Source organism: Chelon labrosus (assembly GCF_963514085.1).
Source record: "Chelon labrosus genome assembly, chromosome: 21".
In the NCBI taxonomy this organism is placed as follows: Eukaryota; Metazoa; Chordata; class Actinopteri; order Mugiliformes; family Mugilidae; genus Chelon; species Chelon labrosus.
Window position 1 is genome coordinate 22032576 of NC_140354.1, and position 22053 is coordinate 22054628.

A 22053-nucleotide genomic window follows, 5' to 3' on the forward strand; every position below is an offset into this window, starting at 1 on the left:
TTTTCCAGGAGCCTGTCTGACCCAGTTCATTGCATGATCAGTGAATGTGAATCCAGAGCCTGTACAGGTCAGTGTGTGGGATTCTCCAGGTCTTTTAACCACTGGTTCAGATTGTGTCAGAGTCTGACCATCAACACCTGTCAAGAGAATAAAAAGCATCAAGTGAAATAAGCTGCTGACTCCAATCAAAGCTATGTAAAATGAAGATGAGTGAAAGTGTTGACCTGCCCAGCAGATAGTTAAAAGCAGCAGTCCTGTCCTACAGTCCATCATGTTAAACTGTGTGTCCACTGTTCTCTGTCATCCTCTCTGCAGTCAGATAAGTAGAGGTGGAAGACATCTTTGTTTTGCATTGACTCCTCCTCTCAGGAAGGATGCAGCTTTATTGCAGATATTTGTTAAAACTGTGGAGCTGATGTCATCAAGTCAGTCCTCTCTGATCTGTGTATATCATCAACACTACAACCATGAGGATTTTAATCATTCTAAAATGTCAGTGCTTTTGTCATTGACAGAGTTCTGTTACTGTTAGTGATTTAAGAAGATCAAACATAAATGTAAATCTAAAATGATGGTGTTCCCCTCTGTTGGTCCAGAGCAGTAAAGACTGTTTAAATCTTGTGTTCTCTCTTCTGTTTTACTTCTTTATTGTGTTGGAAGGGTTCAGTAGTCTCTCTTTCTCTGTCTTATTTCTGATCAGGGTTCAGTTTGGTATGTTTAGGGTTAGGGGGAAAACACCAGGTCCTACCGTCCTTTGTGGGCTGGCCTGAGTGGCTTCTTCTTTGTTTAGTTTATTTGACCGACCCATCTTGTTCCTTGATTGTTTAAGTTGTTTAATCTTAATACATTACACTTTAAAGCAGTTTCTGCTTGCATTCAATCGCTTTATTGTGAGCCAGTCAAGGTGGTCATAACAGGGGATAATTATTATTGAAATATTAACATATTAATTAATATAAATATCTGATATCAAATACTATAAAATGTGTATTACTTATGCATTTAATGTAAAACACACAAAAATCTATTGTGGATATATGTTTAGAGAAAACCCAGCTGTCTCTGAGTCACATTGCTGTTTGTTGTCTGTGGAGGTTTTTGTACAGCTGCTCCACTGTCTTCAGTCACTGTGAGTCTCGAGCACAGAAGTAAAGAGCAGAATCTTCTACTGTCAGTCTCTGGACCTGGAGGTACTGAGTGCTGCTGGACACATCTTCAGTCATGATGAAACGACTTTGGAAAGAACTGCCATAGCTAGCAGAGTTACGACCTGTGTTCATCCACCCAATCCACTCCAGAGCTTTTCCTGGTTTCTGTCGTATCCAGTGAATATTGTTACTTGTCATGCTGTAACCAGATATGACACATGACATCTTCACTGTCTCTCCAGGTCTCTTCACCTCAGAGGGAGACTGGTCCAGTTTGATCTCACTCCAAACTCCTGGAAGCAAAGAACTTGTGATCATCATCCATCACACTGTGATATTAACAGAAAAAGTCTTCAGTGTTTTAGAGCAGAAATTATTTTCTTACCGTGAACACTAACTATAAAGAACAAACTCCAGGAAAGTAGATTTTCCATAGTTTAACACTTTATGATCAGAGTGTTTGTCAGATTTAATAAAAGTCTCCAAACTGCTCTGTCACAAATGACATGAGAGTTTCAGATGATGTGTTTATAAAGGAGCAACACTTTGCATAGAGCTCCCTCTACAGGTTTAAAAAGGAACATTCAGCTACATGTCAATTTGTCACCATTCGTTGTTTAACATCTCTAAATATATGATTAACATTTATTTATTTATTCATTTATTTATTTTCTTCATATTTAATGACATTTCCTAATTTAATTTGGACAATAATGGGGTAAACATAAAATTAAAATGATGATATGTTCTCTATGTCCTGTACCCTTGTTGTACCCATCACTGTTGTTCAGGTTCAGTTTGACTCCAAGCTCTTTTAATTTTAAACATTTCAGAAATATCAACATTTTACTCACATTTCTTATGGTTGTTGTGGATGATGTTGAGGTCACTAGAACATGCAGTTTTATAATCTCCAACCAGCTTTAGGGCCCTAACCTAACATGCTGTGGCTGGAAGAAAATATGGTTCTTGTGAAGATATTGATAGTTCACTCAACATCGGGGTGAAGCAACATATAAAAGCTTGCACAGCAGCCTTCTAAACCTTCTGGATTTCTCTTGGTGCTCTGTGTGCTCTATCTTTCTGCTCTCTCTCAATGTGAGAATGTGTCTGAGACAGAGGACGTTGTTGAGGAGGACCCTGATTATGAGACATCATCCTCTGATGAGAATGAGACCCTCAGTGTTGATCCTCCTGTTGTCTCTCAACCACCAGTAAACACACTACCTTCCAAAGATGGAAAGATATTATGGTCCAGCTCCCGACTTGAACATCAGGCTAGACTTAGTGCTGCTAATGTCATCAAAATGGTTCCAGGCCCCAGCAGATATACTGTCAGCCATGTCCAAGACATCAGATCAGCATTGGAGCTCTTTATAATACCATCAATGAGAAATGATATACTTGAGATGACATATTTAGAGGGGTGGTGAGTATATGGGGACATTTGGATAGACTTGGATGTGACCCTCTAACAAGCCTACATTAGGTAGCTCATTTTGGCAGGAGTGTAGAAGTCAAAAGGTGAAGCTACAGCAAGGCTTTGTGCTGCTGACACTGACACAAAATAATAATAATATGTATTTATAAATGATATAAAGCCACTTAAACATATCTGTTTCCAATTTAAGGTCAGTCAGTGAGATTTTATTTTAATTCTAATCATTTTCTAGAGGTTTAAATTACTGAAGTCAGATTGATCTCAACCATAAAAGGTGTTAATACATTTGAAGGTAACAGGAGGATTAAATGATTATTCATAAGGTGATGGCTAAAAATATATGTATATTAAAAAACGAATTAAAATGTGCCATATTAATGTATGTGAGGGTCCCTGATGAAGACTGGAGGTTTTTGTACAGCTGCTCAACCAACTTCAGTCACTGTGAGTCTCTAGCACAATAATAAACAGCAGAATCTTCAGTCTTCAGACTGTTCATCTGCAGTTGCAGCTGCTTTCTGCTGTTGTCTCTGGAGATGGTGAACCGGCCTGTTTTAGTTTCATTTTGTGGCAGTCAGAACTAGGACTATAATTCTGTGAGGTAGTCTCTGTCTGTCAGCCAACTTCAGATGAGGACTGGAGGTTTTTAATGTCAATATGTTGAAGCTGTACTGTGAGAGGGAACATGTACAACTAAAGCCTCAAGCAGAGACAGGTGAAGTTGATGTGTCCCCCTTAGACACTGTCCAGTGCTGAAGTTACCTCTCCTTGTGTTAGCCTGGCAGTGGAGAGGGGTTCAGAGGAGCTGTCCAGTGCTGATGTTACCTGAAGTTATGATAAGAAGAAGGAGAGTAGGATTTCATCCAGTGTCTCCAATAAACTAAGAACCTGTCACTGTGAGTCTCAAGCACAATAATAAACAGACAGCTGATAACAAACAGGCTTTATTCAAATGAGGTGAAATTAAATTCATTTTGGTATAAAGACCATTTCTAATGAGCAGAACAGACAGGATATGAAGACTTTTTAAATGTCATCAATCTTTTGAATCATGTGTCACTGACAATCACTTGTCGCTTTATTTCCATCTCTCTGTGTCATACTAATGTTTTAATATAGTTTAGATTGTGAACATTTCACATTTCTAATGATCTTATTCAGACAAATTCACTTTGAGTTCTGTTCAGTTTGGTCTTTGTTTGAGACTCATTTCATTTAATGTAGAAGGAATATGACATTTAACCTTGATAGTACTGAAATGATTATTGGGAGTAGTATTTTCTCATCTGTTAACAGTAAATAATACATCAAACTTCATTAAACTTGTTTTTGTAGGTGGAGAGAAAACCCAGGTGTCTCTGAATCACGTTGCTGTTTGTTGTCTGTGGAGGTTTTTGTACAGCTGCTCCACTGTCTTCAGTCACTGTGAGTCTCTAGCACAATAATAAACAGCAGAATCTTCAGTCTTCAGACTGTTCATCTGCAGAAACAGCTGTTCTGTGTCGTCGTCGCTGGAGATGGTGAACCGGCCTTGAACTGACTGAGAGTAATATGTGCTACTGCCACCAGTGATAAGAGCAACCCACTCCAGTCCTTTTCCAGGAGCCTGTCTGACCCAACCCCACCACCAACTGCTGAAGTCCAGTCCAGATGTTGTGCAGGTCAGTCTGTGAGACTCTCCAGGTCTTTTAACCACTGGTTCAGACTCTGTTATGGTCCAACCTTCAGCTCCACTCCAAACAAACAGAGCAACCACCAAGAGTGTCAGCTTTCTGTCAGCCATGTTGACAGTGTGATTAGTAGGTTTTCAACTCCCCTTTAAATATGATGTCAACTGGAGCCCTCTGAGAATTTGGTTACAGTCAGCTCCTCCTACATCACTCCATCTATTAAAGTCACATTCAAGGGTTTTTCTGTGAGATGCATAAGTACCTAATTTTTTTTTATTGTTGTTGTTGTTGTTTTTTTTTTATTGAAGTATTTTATTTATATCCAGTTTTAAATTTAAACTCTCTGGTACAGTGCATATTTTTCTCTTATTGACTGCTTTTAATTGAGGAATTATGTTTCCAAGTTGTTTCTCCCATTTATCATACACTATATTGCCAACTCTAAACTCTTCTGGGAAGGCTTTCCTCAAGGTTTAGGAGTGTGTTTATGACCATTCTTCCTAAAGCACATTTGTGATGTCAGACACTGATGTTGGATGAGAAGGCCTGGTTCACAGTGTCCACTCTAATTCATCCTAAAGGTGTTCTATCAGGTTGAGGTCAGGACTCTGTGCAGGCCAGTCAAGTTCTTCCACATTAAACTCTCTCATCCATGTCTTTATGGACCTTGCTTTGTGCACTGCTGCTCAGTCATGTTGGAACAGGAAGGGGCCATCCCAGAACTGTTCCCACAAAGTTGGGAGCATGGAATTGTCCAAAGTCTCTTGGTATGCTGAAGCATTCAGAGTTCCTTTCACTGACATTTTGCATTGCACTTAGTTGATTCTTCTGGTACAGTTTACAGAAACAAGTCAAGCTCAAAAGAAAAAGAAAAAAAAAAACTCTTCAAGTCCACTTGCCTTTTTAAATGCTCTATGGATTTACCATGACCTTGATGACTGAGGACCTTGACAGACAATATGTTGAAGCTGTACTGTGAGAGGGAACGTGTACAACTAAAGCCTCAAGCAGAGACAGGTGAAGTTGATGTGTCCCCCGTAGACACTGTCCAGTGCTGAAGTTACCTCTCCTTGTGTTAGCCTGGCAGCAGAGAGGGGTTCAGAGGAGCTGTCCAGTGCTGAAGTGAGTGACTGCTGCTTGTCAGAGGCCTTGACCCAAGGAAAGTTGTCAAACTCTAACATTCCAGGTCTCTGGTCCTAGAGCGCCCTCTAGTGTTTTAAAACAAGTGACAGTAAATTTCCAGTCTCACCTTTAAAAAGTCATGACATTGTTCTATTATCTAGATCTTGAGTCAATATTGTTTCATGTTCATACATTTTTTAAAACTAGTAGAGATTTTTGTCTGGACTGGTTTATTCTGAATTCAATAGAAGTTGTTAGAGCTCCATGTACTGTCCCCTGAGAAACCTTCAGTCTCCATGATGTGATGCTGAGAAAGATCCTCTTTGTTCAGAATAACAATCTGATTTACAAAGCTTTTTATACTGAAAACAGTGGACAAAAAAAAAATTGTTTAACTGATGTAATTTTTTCCATTTGGTATAATCTTGAATGAACAATTACCATGGTGACAGTGACTGGTGTATTCAGTAATAATGAAGCAACCGCTATGATGGTGGAACAGAAAGACAGACATTATCTTCCTCTGTTTGTATCAAGATCAGAGTTTTACTTTTCTTCTTGTTGCAGTCAGAACGAGGACTGTAACTCTGTGAGGTCTGTCAGCCAACTTCAGATGAGGACTGGAGGTTTGACTTCACATGATCATGACGTGTTTAATGGTTTTAGAGTCTTGTGCAGAACAAAATCCTCTGAGGCTTTTTATGTTTGTCACACTCATGTGGGGTTAGTGATGATGGAGCATTAAAAACAGTTTAATGACAAAAGACAAGACGAGAGACATATTCTGATTTCAAGAAGTGTTATCGATTAGTTTTAATTTCTGTAATATCACCATTGGGACTTATAACTTTACCACTGTTTGAAATGATGCAAGAAATATATAATGTTTCATGTTATGATTCACTCTGCAGAGACTCTGAACGCTGACTCCACTTAGAGCAGCACTGATGCTTCACATGTTTGATTGATTCTATGCAAACTCAGTGACCTTCCATGTTCCTCAGCTATAAAACCATCAGACTGTCAGTGGAGTTCACAGCACGTCAGTTTCACCAGAAACCATGTTTCCTGTAGCTCTGCTGCTGCTGTTGGCAGCTGGATCCTGTGAGTCTCTCTGGGTTTGTCTCAGTCAGTAGTTCTTCTTTTAAACTTGATCATTTGATGGAAAATATTTTCTTCTTTTAACAGGTGTGAAGTGTGAACAGTTGACACAGCCAGCCTCTGTGACTGTGCAGCCAGGTCAACGTCTGACCATCACCTGTCAGCTCTTTTATTCTGTTCATGACTACTACACAGCTTGGATCAGACAACCTGCAGGAAAAAACATGGAATTCATTGGAATGAGATTTTTTGGAGCTGTACACTACAAAGATTCACTAAAGAACAAGTTCAGTATCAACTTAGACTCTTCCAGCGACACAGTGACTCTAAATGGACAGAATGTGCAGCCTGAAGACTCTGCTGTGTATTACTGTGCCAGAGGTGGGGTGGGTGAGTGGGCTTATTTTGACGTCTGGGGTGAAGGAACTAAAGTCACGATATCTTCAGGTAAGCCTCATTTAAACATAATGTCTGTTTGTTGATGATAGAGACATTCAGCTGATATGTTGTTGAAATTTATACTGACAGAGCAGATGGAAGTTAAATGCTGCTGTTTATTAAAAAAAAGAATTAATTAAAGTACTAAGATATGTTGAGATAAGACAACATATGAACTGAACTGTTCATAAAAAAGGATGAACTTAGTCACTACATGTTGAAGTTAAGATACTGCATCTTCAGGTCCTTGTCCCCAGTAGTCTAAATACCAGCATGTCTCACTGTGATAAACCCACACACAAAAACCAAACACTGTTTCCTGCAGTAGAGAGAAAGGAGACCTTTAATGTAATCAGTGAGGAAGAATGGAACACAACTCACTCAGTCGTTCAGTGATGATGGAAGAGAAATTGGCTTCTTGAAGATGAATGTCTTGTTAGATTAAGTTTTTAAAGTCATGTCACACTGAGAACATGTGATTAAATCTAAAGACTGTTTCTGTCTGTACTGTAACAGTAAACACAGCTGAAATCATTAGTGGTGTGAGGGCTCCTCCTCTGGTGGCTTCATGTTCCAAGTGTTCAGACACAGAGAGGTTTTTGTTCAGGTCTACTGATGGTTTGTGTTACTGTGGTTATCTCTGGCACAGTAATACACAGCAGAGTCTTCAGGCTGCACATTCTGTCCATTTAGAGTCACTGTGTTGCTGGAAGAGTCTAAGTCGATACTGAACTTGTTCCTTAGTGAATCTTTGTAGTATGCACCTCCAGTATATTTCCGTCCAATCCACTCCAGTCCTTTTCCTGCAGGTTGTCTGATCCAAGCTGTAGCATAGGTGCTTAGAGAATAAGAGACCTGACAGGTGATGGTCAGACGTTGACCTGGCTGCACAGTCACAGAGGCTGGCTGTGTCAACTGTTCACACTTCACACCTGTTAAAAGAAGAAAAGGTTTTGTTCCAATCTATCAAGTGACTCTGCAGAAGAACAACTGTTGACTGAGACAAACCCAGAGAGACTCACAGGATCCAGCTGCCAACAGCAGCAGCAGAGCTACAGGAAACATGTTGAGTCTGATGTTCTGTGAACTCCACAGTCTGATGTGAAGTTTTTATATCTGAGTAGAGACGACGTCACTGAGTTTGCATACAGTCAAACATATGAAGCATCAATGTTGGTCTGTACATCTGCAGAGTGATGAAAAATATATATTTTCTAATAATCCACATATTTCGCTATTAACTTTTAATAATATTAAAATGAATGAATAGGACATTTTAACAGCAAATTCACATTGAGTATAAAGATTAGCAGCCATTAAATATTCAACAACCCATGTTTACAGTGTGGGAGTGACACCATCTATTATGTTGTATATAATATAAAGACTATGTATAAAGAAGAGAACAAAGTCTGCATCAAAAGATCTGAATGCTTTCAGACATTATTGTCTCTTGATTTGTATTTATAGACGTTTAATGTCAGTGATCAGCTGCTGCTTTTAGCATTTAGAATTAAAACTAACTACTATTATAAATTATTATCAAGAATACTGAATCATCAGTTTCTACATGTACACTTTGGTCAGATGTATGTATCTATGACAGATGAATGTTTGTCTCGTTCCTCCTGCTGTTCTCTTCTCTCTTTTCTGTCTCTACCCGGCTGGCCTTAGGCAGATGGGTCCCTCCATATGAGCTTAAGGTCCTGCTCAAGATTTATTCCTGCTGGTTAGTGATACAAACTATCTCTTGTCTACTCCAGGTCATTGATGCAGATCTCGTCTCTGTCATGTCAATATGTTGAAGCTGTACTGTGAGAGGGAACATGTACAACGAAAGCCTCAAGCAGAGACAGGTGAAGTTGATGTGTCCCCCGTAGACACTGTCCAGTGCTGAAGTTACCTCTCCTTGTGTTAGCCTGGCAGTGGAGAGGGGCTCAGAGGAGCTGTCCAGTGCTGAAGTTACCTCTCCTTGTGTTAGCCTGGCAGTAGAGAGGGGTTCAGAGGAGCTGTCCAGTCCTGAAGTGAGTGACTGCTGCTTGTCAGAGGCCTTGACCCAAGGAGAGTTGTCAAACTCTGAAATTTCAGGTCTCTGGTTCTAGAGTGCCCTCTAGTGTTTTAAAACAAGTGACAGTACATTTCCAGTCTTGCCTTTAAAGAGTCATGACATTGTTCTGCTATTAATGTGTTTAGATGTTGAGTCAATATTGTTTTGTGTTATCGTATATATTTTTTAAGACTAGTAGAGATTTTTGTCTGGACTGGTTTGTTTTAAATTCATATTCAAGGGAATGAACTCACAATTCCTCTCAGAGACACACAGACACATCAGTCCTGTTGTTAGTTAAGACACAGCAGACTCTTCAGGCTTCACATTCTGTCCATTTAGAGAACCTGCAGACATACAGCTCATTACCTACTGTCCTGCAGATACACTGTCTTTTTGATCAGCATGTTTGTAAAGACATGCTTCAAAATGAATCCAGTTAACTGACAGCAAAAGAAAAACAAGCACAAAGTCAGTAGTGATCACTGTGAAAGCCGTTTGTCTCTGTCCAGTCTACAGTGTGTATGTCAGTGATTTAGTCCCTGTCTTAAACTCTGCAACACATATGTAAAGATGGAGGAGGTCAGAGTTTGCATCGACTCCTCCTCCTCTTTGTGTACGCCCCTCTGATAAAATAGTTAAATACAAGGTAGAATAAATTATTAGAAAACTCATCTCCAGACGCAGAAACTACAAACACAACTGCACCATCGGCTGATGTGCCGCAACCTGGCAAACAATGTGGGAATGCTCCTGAACAGTTCCACTCATTTTTGCAGCAGCTCAGCAGCTTCACACAATATGGCTTTAAAATAGCAGACGTAAGTTCAAACAGAGACCACCTGATGGCAGTCCAAGCCAGTTTATCAGCTTCTAAAATCCACTTCTGAGTTTCCCATCACTCACAGTGCATGCTCCTGGAAGGCAGTCCCTTGTGTCATTTGCTTGTTATCACCTGCTGCAGTTTGTCAGACTTTGCAGGTGCTGCAGGGAAATGAAATGAATGAAAAGGAAAAAAACAAGAAGAATGAAAGGAAAATCAAATATCTTGTAAACCTTGTGCAAATCCTTGCTCCACCACGTGCTGCATCAAGACCAAATGATTTCATTCTGACCCAGACTTCCTCACCAGATGGCAGCATTTACTCAGGTTTCCAGCTTCTCCCGATCAGCTGGAATGTGAGGCAACGTGAGCCTTTAGCTCATCAACAAGCTGACATTTAAAACACGGGACAACAAACAGGCCAGATCATTTATAAGGCATGCACCATATGAAAAGCTCATCTCATACATACAGTAGAAAGCACATTTACTTGGATGGTTTTGAGGTACGTGAACTTGAATTGGGTGTTTTCATGTTATGCTTCTTAGACTTAGACTTTATTCATCCACAAGGGAAATTGCTTGGTCACAGTAGCTCAGATGCACATAAAAAACACTCTTGAGAACCACAAGAAACAAATAAAATAAATTAATTCTTTATGATTCCAATCTACACATTACGTTTAAGAGGGAAATAGTCCCAGCCTACAAGTGTTTTCTGATGGAAAGTTGGTCTGGGACTCCTCTGATGGGAACTCATTAGGGTCCTGCAAAGATCTGCTGGGCCAGTTAGATCATTTGAGCGGAGCTTTGTGTAGTGACAAGGTGGAATTTAGGAGTCACAGCAGCAGGGCCAGACGGATGTAAAAGTCGGTGTAAAAAAAGTAGAAGGCTAATACATACTGTCACATGTTCTGTTGCTCAATTTGGTTGATGAACTAACCATTTGCATGCGGAGGCGTTTTTCTCTCTGTGTCGGCTGAAACACGGCCCGTAATAAAAAATCCAGATGGAGTCAAGTCAAAGTTTATTTCTAAAGCACATTTAAAAACAACCTGAGTTGAACCAAAGTGCTGAACAAGCAGAACAATAATAATAAACTAGACAATTCCCCTGCGGGAAATCGCGAGAGTGATGCAGTGGCCGCAGCAGTCTGCGATACCATGCTATATTGCTGTGATAGTACGATGCTATGATGATGCTACTATGCCAAGATACTAAGATGCTATGATACTAAGATGCTACAAAGCTAAGATACTATGTTGCTACGATGCTAAGATGCTACAATGCAATTATACTAAGATGCTATGATGCTTTAATGATCACCTGTTCATATAGTCATAATATAATCCTGGTGAAAATATTTGCGACTTACGTCGCAAATAATTTCATGTTTGACTACAAAAAGTAATGGTCAGGTCAAGACAGGTATGAAAGTATTCGCGACTTACGTCGCGAATGTCTTTACTAAGTAGCATGTCTTTACTACCATGAGCAGCAGCTATAACAAAAAGCACAACTCAAATAGTCATTTAAGGCCTGGTTCCTTCTGACTGGATGGGTGTGAGTTTGATGTCATGCAGGGTACAACAAACCAAACAGGATGAGGAGGATGCAGTAGGCCTGGCTGAGAGAGAGAGACACTGAGAAGGGTCGTCCTTTACGCCCTTCTACAAACTGAAGGGCAGGTACAGGCAGCAGAGCCCTCCCAGCTCCACCTGAAAGCCAGCATCACATAAGGAAGAGAGTGGGAGGGATCTCACTAGGATCCCCAGACAAAGAACGAGCAAATCGTAACAATTGATCGTTAATCATAATAATTTTAACAATAAAACTCATTACTCCTACCTGAGCAATAGTTTAACAGTTTACGGCACAGTCTTACAGTTAGATAAACAATAATATTAAACTTAACACATCCAGGCTGTAACAAGGAATCAGCGATGAAGTGAAGACCTTCAAATTGTCCTGCGAGTCCAGCTCTTTGTCTCATGTTGGACGTCACTGCAGTCTGTCTGGATCAGCTGGAGGAAAACTATAGGCAGAAAAATAGACATGTCAAATAATGTTATGTAACATACTTAATATAACTCTTATGAGTGTTCAACAGCTCATTATTTATTTAATTAAAAACATCATATTATATTAAATTACTCCAATTATATATATATACTGTCATTAATGTTGTTGCAAGCCATAAATGTTTCCTACTTTATGTGGTGGAATAATATATTTTTCAGTTTGACACAGTTTAATTTAAAAATATCTTCCCTTTAAATTGTAAAACTTCAACATTATTACTGTGATAAGCACCCGCTAGCAAGGCGGCGAATTAGCCGGCGGCTAACCCCACTAGCCTCCGCGTTAGCTCACGGCGAACTGCCGCGGCTAATTCGTGTTTAACTCCCGCGGGTCCGCGGTTAAATCCCGGTTAGCTAGCGGTTAGTTAGCGGTTAGCTCGAGGCTAACTCCGCGGTTGAGTCCGCGGCGTTAAGCTAGCGGCTAGCTAGCTCCGTTAGCTCCGCTAGCTTGCTAACATACATGAGCTATGCTGGAAGGCCAGTCGTCGGCTAAATCACTGGGCGGCTAGTCGTTAGCGTCTGTTAGCAGTTTAGCTATTCACTGACCTAATAAGATGAAGGAAACGGGTCAGGGATGTTGTGTCAGGAGTTTCAGCAAAGCAGCCAGATATAATTTGTGTTTAAAATAAAGAAAAAGGTCATAATGTCAGGTTCTGGCCCCCTACAGTACTGCAGTAATGGTTTGGGGGGTTTTAATGTTTTGGCAGATCATGTTTTCCACTGAGAGCTCTTTTCCCGCCTCTCGTCCCCAGCAGCTGCGTGTGTGAACGTGTGTAAGCTGGTGGGGGTCTGGTTGTCATGGCTACCAGGGTCAACTGCTCCTGTTAGAATGTCAGTTGGAAGACGGGGAGAGAGAGAGAAAATGCTGAAAAATCGCCTCGAACAGGAAGGACTTGTGGCCAAACCGTATTTCCAATCATTGAACCGACTTAACTTTGGGCATCTTGAGGCTTTCCTGAACGTCTAGATGTGTAATTTGTAGGTAAAATGAAGAAATGTGACCTATTCAAAGCGATTCAAAGAAAGGTTACGTCTGCTTTCCTCCAGAAATTTCCCTGCCTTTTTAACATGGCAGTCTATGGAGCTGTGGGTGGGTGTTGCTGGCGCATCTTTGTGTCTGACGCCAAAACTATAAGACTTACAGCTTTAGCAGACGAATTTGAGTGAGAAGACACATTTTCCTACGTTTCTATGTATAAATTATGTCTGTCGTGTGAAATTTGTGGCCACGGGAGCAGTTTCTGTGCAGTTTTTTGACTAACTTTCTTCTCCCCTCCTCACTCTAGCTGATGATGTCATCCACTCTAGCACAAACATTCCGCGCAATACACACCCATTATAAACCCTGAAATTTGAGTAAAAACCTACACAACTCTGAGGCTTCATAGTTTAAAAACGGTAAAAGTTGTCGCTAAGTGAAGTGAATCTCTGAAGAGAAGGCAAGAGTACCTACGTTTTAAAGTTTAAATGAAGTCTCTCGGTTAAAGTATGCCAGAGCAGTTCATTGTTGAAAATGTCTGTTGAATTTTTTTTTTTTTCGGGCTTCTCCATTCATTTCAATAGGGAAATTTGTCGCAGTTTTTTCGCGACTACGTCGCGAAAAAATCTTGTTTGAAAGAACTGTATAGAAGCACACCGAGTCCGATCGAGACGCACGTTTTGATGTATTTTGTGTCTGTGTGCGGCGAACGGTATTTGAGTTGAAAGGTTTCGAAAATGCGTAGGAAAAAGTTTAATAATAATAATAATAATAATAATAATAAGAAGAAAAACGTAGTGAAGAACAATAGTTTGCAGTGCTTCGCACTGCAAACTATTGACCCCCATAGCTTTGCTATGAGGGGGGTCAATAGTTTGCATTGCGTAGCACTGCATCACTAATAATAAAATCCAAGATCTCCTGCTCAACATGGACTAAAGGCCAGCGAGAAGAAGTGGGTTTTCAACAATGATTTAAAATGCTCCAAACTCTGGGAGCAGCTTTGATATAAAAGGGTCGGCTGTTCCAGAGTTTGGGGGCCACCACTGAAAAGGCTCTATCGCCTCTGTTTCTGAGCCTGGATCTGGGGAGGTCCAGTAGCAGCAAAATCATATGTGATGGAGGTAGGACTTACTCAGAAGTCTTCATTTAGAAAAGCATGTCTTGACCACTGAACTAATCTGCTTATCAAATTTAAAGGCGGAGTCATCTATCACACCAAGGTTTCTTCCAACAGGGTGACAGTAGGAGGCTAGAGGGTCGACTGCCCTCAGGCTCCAGAGCCTCAAGTAAGGGACCCACCTGAGCTTGAAGGAAAAAGTCTCAAAGAGGAATTTATTATTGTTATTATTATTATTATTGATAATTTGAGGCCACATTTATTCTGACCTTTGCCTGATGTGAACCTCTTCCTGCTGAAAGCATGTGGGTGATTTCATGCCTGGATACGTGTGGACATGCAAATACGTAGCGCAGTGACAGATGTGTGCGTCGCTTTGAGGAAATCTATTTGCATTTGCAGCTCTGGAGGTTTCCACAAAGTTTCAACCCTGCAGGTGTGGTCCCAGAGGTGCAGAGAGAGCGGAGGGGAGTGGCTCTCTAAAGATGACAAGTTTAGAAACAGCAGGACACTGAAAGCCTGCAGACTTTAACTGATAACAGAAGTTCACAGTACGTTGACGTCACATGCTGTTATTACAGATGTTCTTAGAGCCCTGTGTTGAGACTGAAACAACAGAAGAAAATCCTCAGACGCTTTTTGTCTTTCTCACACTCATCACTCACAATTCCTTCAAAAAACTAAATGAGCAAATATTATATATAAAAAAGTATTTATTGTTAAAGGAACAGTATGTAGGATTGTGGCCAAAACTGGCCAAAACTGGTACTGCAATCAATTCCAAAATACTGTAGAACGGTGTATCCCCTCAGCCTCCCCCCTGACTCGAGGTTGCCAGGTAAGCTGCGGGATCCAGCAGGAACGTAGGCTGCTACAAGGAGCTTCCAATGGCAAGTGACGAGTCCCACACAGTAAGTTTTTTTTTCTGTTAATAAAGTTTATGCTTCATGAGAGATGTTTTGCGAAGTATCGCAAAAATTTACTAATGGCGATGAGCCAAATATTTCGTAAAGATGTACTGTAATACCACATTTCAGTCGGAACATAGATTGTTTTCATACCCTGCTTGTGGTGCGATAACGCTTTTTATGAACGCATTTAGCATGGGCGACCATGGAAAATCCACTGTCTATATGTACGGAAGCACGGGGCTTTTAGCCTATACCAACAAACATGGTAGAATATAGCATCCAGAAGTCGAGGGTCAATTCCATGCCATTCCGGACTTTGTCACGACGTATTTCGGATTCATGACAAGGTCTTTTAGGTTTAGTAACGTTATACATTTTTTATCCCACACTTTCGTAGCTGCAGCTGTGGTAACTAGAGCAGAGCTGGCAACCCGGAAGACGAAACTCTACTGACTTCGTGATAAGTAGATAGCTTGAGGATGGCGCCTCAGGCCAAAACACAACATGACAACATCAACATCAGTTGAGGGCTGCAACTTTCACTTTTAAATGACAATATCCTGGCCGGACCACTGTTGTCAGTGATATAAGTATTTGAAATGAACATGATTTCTTCAAGTCTAGTGACATATCAGGGCCATTTTATGATTAATTGAAATACATTTCTTACATATGGTTACTTTAAACTACAACTGAACTGTCTCTACAACAGTAAAAGTTATTTTCATTGACATTTTAACACGACACTAAGAAATACAACACATTCAATGACATTCAAGTCTTGCTATTTACAGTAAGAATAAAAAATACAAAAGCCAACACAGTAAAATGTATCATTTAAATGTCACTGAAACTCAAATACTACACTAACAAATACAACACGTTAATGACATTATCCTGTAGACATAACACAGCTAAGTACAGGAAAACATATTCATTTAAATCAATAAGAAATGTGGTATTTTTATTTTCTCAGCCATTATAGATAGATAGATAGATAGATAGATAGATACTTTAATTAACCCATGGTATTGATTTTGCAGATAAACAACAGATAAATGATAATGTACATGTTAAAATAATGAAAAAGATTCATGCTTCCATTCCATCCTTTAATGTTTCTTGACCTGAAAACAAAGAAAACATCAAACTATTAAAATGTATAAGTATTATATTCAGTTGTCCAACACAGACAGTCTCTGGTTCTTTAATGCAGTACATAGTTGTGGCTTGGAGAGCTACACACAGACTCAGTTATTTAATGAATGTGGGCTTATTCATGAATCCATCTTTGGACAAATCAACACTTTGGTTACATTGTGAGGGTAAAAAGGAACACACTGGTGTGCTCTGCAAGATAAAAAGGCCTTCAGTGCAAACCATTCATGAACCTCTTAGGACAGATTAGACCTCTGAAAATCCAGGGCTGGAGGAAGGTGTATTACAGCTCATTAATATGTAAAGAGAAACCCCTTCACAACATTATCAAAGTCTGCAGCAGAGACTTTATGAGAGCAAATACAGAGGGCTCAGCACAAGGTGCAAAACATTCATGAGCACCAAGAATTCATGGGTCAATTTAGACTCCCAAGTCAGAGCAATTCTGGAACCACATTCAAGAAGAAAAAGTGTGGGGAAGGCTTGGAACCCACGAGGTGCAAACCATTCATAAAGCTCCTCATAAACCGAGGCCAGATCACATTTGGAGGATATCACACCAGAAATGATCTGAAGAGCCAGAGCAGTTCTGGAACAGCATGTGGTCCATGAACATGAACATCTTTCAGTTGCACTGGGTCGGTAGCATTTATTAATGATGTGGTAGAAGCATTCTGAAGTGTATGGAGATATACTGTCTGCTCAGATTCTTCCAAATGAAGCAGAGATGGCAGATGATGGTTCACAGCACAGATGGACAATGAGCCAACACGTTGTCTGAACGTATCCCAGGGGTTTTTGGAGGTAAAGAAGCAGAATAGTCGTCGATGTCTGAGTCAGTCACCTGATCTCAGCTCAACAAACAGCATTTCACTTGCTGAAGGTAAAACTAAAGGTAGAAGAGCCACAAGACATCTGCAGTAGAGGCCTGACAAAGCATGACAAAGCAGGAAACCCACTGACCCATCCCACCGGGATGTCCATGGGTTCCAGACTTGAGGCAGTCTAAACTTTTAACATTTTATTTAGGATGAGGTTTATTTGTCCAATCACCTTTGAGCCTGTGGAAATAAGGGACTGTGTTTGAAAAATGACTGTAACTTTATGACTAATGATTCAAAATGAAACACACGCATCTTGGAAGTCATCACAATCATCCCCAACAAATTCACTCTGTATCTCTGACCACTTTTGAGAGTTTCTATTCTCGTTTGTGAAGATGGGAATGAACGGCTCAAACCTACAGGACAAAATAAAAACTACATGTAGCCCTTTAAAAAGCTGAAACTCAGAAAAACTCTGCATGTTTACCTTGATCAGGCTGAGTATCATGCTATAGAGGAGAGAGAATATGAAGAGGACTATGAAGGAGGAGGATGTGAACCACAGGCTGCTGAACTCATCCTCTTCAGTGGCACCATCTGTGCAGTTCAGAGCAAAATGTTCTAAAGAACAATAAGAAGAGGAAGGCACAGTATAGGTGGTTAGATGAGTTAGGTGTATGTATGCACATTTATTTTTATTAGGGCAACACACTCGTTCTCTCTCAATGAACAGCTGAACAACGGAACGGTAAAGCGAGGCTTGTCTGAAAACTACTGGTACAAAGTGAGTGTTTGTGCTTGTTTTAAGATGTTGTCATTCACGTACACACGGAACAAACGTTTCTCAATGCAACATTTATTTGAAACAGTCAGCACACTCATCAAGCTGCTGGACAATGGGACAAAGACAGATTTGAAACACACCATGACGACAAAGAAAACAATGTTTGTACAACCACAGTGATTGAGGACATCACAGAGTGAACAGGTTTTCATGACACAGAGACTGAATGACACATCAGCACAAAATACAACATTTAACCTTCCTTTACTTAATCTTCACATGAATTACCCGAGGCCTTAGACACTCCTCGACGTTCCATCGACTGATCACTACCAGCAGGCCAGACGTTACAGTAGAACACCTTCTTCTGGTTCCACTTTTCCTTGTTGGTGATGTAAAGACTTGTAACTGAGTAGCCATTTGTGGTCTTCTGTGGAGGGAAGTTGACGCCATCAGTGTAGACTCCAGGATCTTCTAACCAGGTGATGTAGTAATCCTGCAGCACAGGACTGGAGACCAGACACACCAGAGTGACCTCAGCTGAGTTGTCTTGTCCAATGTCCTCATCTGGAAGGATGTGAACTGTCACTGTTGGCTTTGTCCCATCTGAAAGAGAGTCAAGGAGATCCATGACTGAGCTGAAGTCAACAACAACAGCAACCAATCCCTGTAATAGTCACTCTATGTTTAGTTACATACCTCCTCTGTTCACAGTCAGCTCTTGGATAACTGGTGTCATATCTCCTCTGGTGGCAGAACATCTCACTGTGTTGACTGTCTTCCACTCAGTGAGACTTTGAGTCAGTTTGCTGGTTTTGCTCTGTCCACTATCTTGTGTATTAATGTTGTTTGTCACAGTCTGTCCATTAATCTGCCAACTGATTGTAGTTTCAGAGACAATGTTTCCGTCCTGTCCAGTGACGACACACTCCAACTCTACCTGATTGATGTTAAATATTTTTGTAGGATTTGGGGAGTTCAGTGTCACTGTGATGGGATCTACATGAGGAGAAGTAAAGAAATTAATTATGAATCAGCACTATTTACTTTTTCTGAACAGGAAAAGAAAAAAGACAGTCTCCTTAGTATTAGCTTCAGATTTCCATATGTTAATGACTGTTTACCTTTGGAGATCTCTTTGGTATATTTTTCTCCTTTGTGAGTCACCTCACAAGTGTACACAGCTTTACTGTCCCAGTCTGATTTGTTGATTTTGAGGACACTGACAGATGAATATCCATTCTGAACGTCTTTGGGGCTCCAAGCAGTGAAGTCGGTAACAGTGTTTCCATTCTTATTCCAACTGAATTCCAGTCTGCCAGGGATAAACTCCTCAGCAGTACACACCAGAATTTGTTTGTCTCCACTTGGCACTGATAGCAAAGTTACCTTTGGAGGAACCTTTACCTCTGCTGAATAGAGAAAGAAATACATAATTATGTCATTTTATGTTTAATAACTGACAACACCTGCAGTCAGTATTCATTTCCTGTTACCTAAGACTCACATAGAACCTACAGAAGAATAATAATAAGAATAAGGATAAGAAAAACCTTTATTAGTCTCTCAATGGCTAAACTGAGGTTCACAACAGCTTACAGAGAAGACAGAATAAAAAATAACGAGAGCAAAAACAGTAGCTTGCAAAAGACAAATCATGAAATAGAAGGGGATAGAAATATTGCACGGATTGAATTGTAAAATATTGCATAGAGAGAGCTCAAGTAAGAGGTGTTGCAAGCAGCTGTCGGCTTCGACCAGCGCCGGGAGCGGAGTACAGAGAAATACTTTACAATATACAAACGTATATGAAGCTGCGCATTTCCTCCAGGATGAGTCACAGAACAACTGTAAGAGAAAGAATCAAAACATGGATACTTTGATCACACTGACTCCTGTATATTTGTTGTTATTTGGAGGTAAAATATATTGTTGAGAATCCAGACTGGTCCCTCTGGCGTTGGTCCACGTAAAAGTAAGACTTCCTGGGTTGAAGTCATAAGCGAGACAGCCAAGAGTGATCTGATCTCCAGCCACAGAATCACACTGACTCAGAGGGAAAATCTTTGGTGCAACTGTTTCTGTGAAAGAAGAGGAAGTTTGAAGTTTAAATGTTTCTAAATATATAGCTACACAAATGTGTAATTTCAGAACACAACCTTCATTAACAGATCGAATAAGACCTGATTACAAATAACTGAAATAAATGCTCATCAAAGTTCTACAATTCTCAGCCGCTTCCCAATTGAAAATAGTTTGAAATTCAAGATCATGAAGGCTGCTTTTTTTTTTTTTTTTAATATGACATCAAACACCATGCTGAATTAATTGATAATGATTTAGAAGAATATTTTCTAATTATTTTAAAGAAACTGCCTCATTAAAAACATCTGGTCAGCTCTGTTTCATCTGCTCTGTCAGTTTAAATTTAAAGAACATATGAACAGAACTTTTTTTTCTCTCAATAAATATAAAGAAGTCACTGCAGATATTATGTTTAAATGTGTCTTACCTGAAGTTACTGTGACTGTAGTTCCTTTACCCCAGTTGAGGAAAGCATTATCACAGTGCTGTGTCTCCATTCACTGGCTGAACATAAACCAAGAGCACCTGGAAAAACAAGTAAAAACCTGAGAAATGGATGAAATCAACACAAATCCTGCTCAGTGTGATACTGTGGTGTCACCCTGTGTGTTGTACAGGTCAGTCTGTGAGACTCTCCAGGTCTTTTAACCACTGGTTCAGACTCTGTTATGGTCCAACCTTCAGCTCCACTCCAAACAAACAGAGCAACCACCAAGAGTGTCAGCTTTCTGTCAGCCATGTTGACAGTGTGATTAGTAGGTTTTCAGCTCCCCTTTAAATATGATGTCAACTGGAGCCCTGTGAGAATTTGGTTACAGTCAGCTCCTCCTACATCACTCCATCTATTTAAGCATGCTTAAATTCCTAATTTTGCTTTCATATTTATTTAAGTATTTTGCTTATATCCAAATTTAAACTCCCTGGCACAGTGCATATATTTCTCTTGGTGACTGCTTTTTTGTTGACTGTTTCCATGTTGTTTGCCCCATTTATCCAATCTCCCATTTAGCCAAAAGTATTGGCTCATCTGCCAACTCTCAACTCTTCTGGGAAGGCTTTCCGCAATGTGTAGGAGTGTGTTTATGACCATTCTTCCTGAAGCACATTTGTGAGGTCAGACACTGATGTTGGTTGAAAAGGCCTGGCTCTCAGTCTTGGCTCTAATTCATCCCAAATGTGTTCTATCAGGTTGACGTCAGGACTCTGTGCAGGCCAGTCAAGTTCTTCCACACCAAACTCACTCATCCATGTCTTTATGGACCTTGCTTTGTGAACTGGTGAGCAGTCATATTGGAACAGGAAGGTTCCATCCCCAAACTGTTCCCACAAAATTGGGAGCATGGAATTGTCCAAAATCTCTTGGTATGCTGAAGCATTCAGAGTTTCTTCTACTGGAACTAAGGGGCCAAGCCCAGCTCCTGAAAAACAACCCCACATCATAATCTCCCCTCCACCAAACTTCACACTTGCCGCAGTGCAGTCAGACAATTACTGTTTTCCTGGCAACCACCAAACCAAGATTCATCCATCAGATTGTGAGATGGAGAAGCTTGATTCATCACTCCAGAGGACACGTCTCCAGTGGTCATCTGGCTCTTTGCATTGCACTTGGCTGATTCTTCTGATAGTTCACAGAAGGAAGTCAAGCTAAAAGTAAAGAAAAAACTGTTCAGATCCACTTGCCTTTTTAAACCTCTCCTTGTGTCAAGCCCAAATTATGCTTCCGCGTTGACACAGCGCGAGGGGGCGGACCCCCGTACGTCCTACGCAAGGGCCAGACGTGCACCTCCCAAAAATCCTCGACGCGCGTCGAGGCGACGCAACAGCAACGCAGCAGCAACGCAGCAGCAACGCAGCAGCAACGCAGCGGCATTGGCTGTGATTGGTCCACTAACTACATCCGCTGGAGACCGCTTTTCCGGTTTCCACTCATAAACACCGCCATTTTTAAAAAGTCTTCAGTTTGGTTGGTCTTTGAGAATGGACAACATCGTTCACTGTGACTACGACAAAAGCCGGAAGGTAAATAACTATACGAGGCGAGACACGTCACAAGAGTCTCGGTCGGTCAGTCACAAAAAATCATAGCGCCCTCTACCGGTGTGGCATTGAATTGCATTTCGACACGTAAACCCCACGCAGAACCATCACGGTCTCACGACTGCGTCCAAGCAACTGCGTGGCCATTGCGTGACCATTGCATGATCACTACGCGGAAGCATAATTTGGGCTTTAGTCTGACAGTAGAGAGGGGTTCAGAGGAGCTGTCCAGTGCTGAAATGAGTGACTGCTGCTTGTCAGAGGCCTTGACCCAAGGGAAGT

At 40.7% G+C, this 22053-nt stretch overlaps 1 gene segment (V, D, J or C); it reads right to left on the reverse strand.

Annotated features, from left to right (window-relative positions):
- Positions 1 to 1124: 1124 nt before the first annotated feature.
- LOC311506742 (Ig mu chain C region-like) lies at positions 1125 to 20228 on the reverse strand. The segment is given in 7 exons: positions 20159 to 20228; positions 19525 to 19727; positions 19154 to 19160; positions 18771 to 19058; positions 18346 to 18645; positions 17935 to 18252; positions 1125 to 1441 (listed from the first exon to the last, which is right to left on the reverse strand).
- Between the last annotated feature and the right edge of the window lie 1825 nt (positions 20229 to 22053).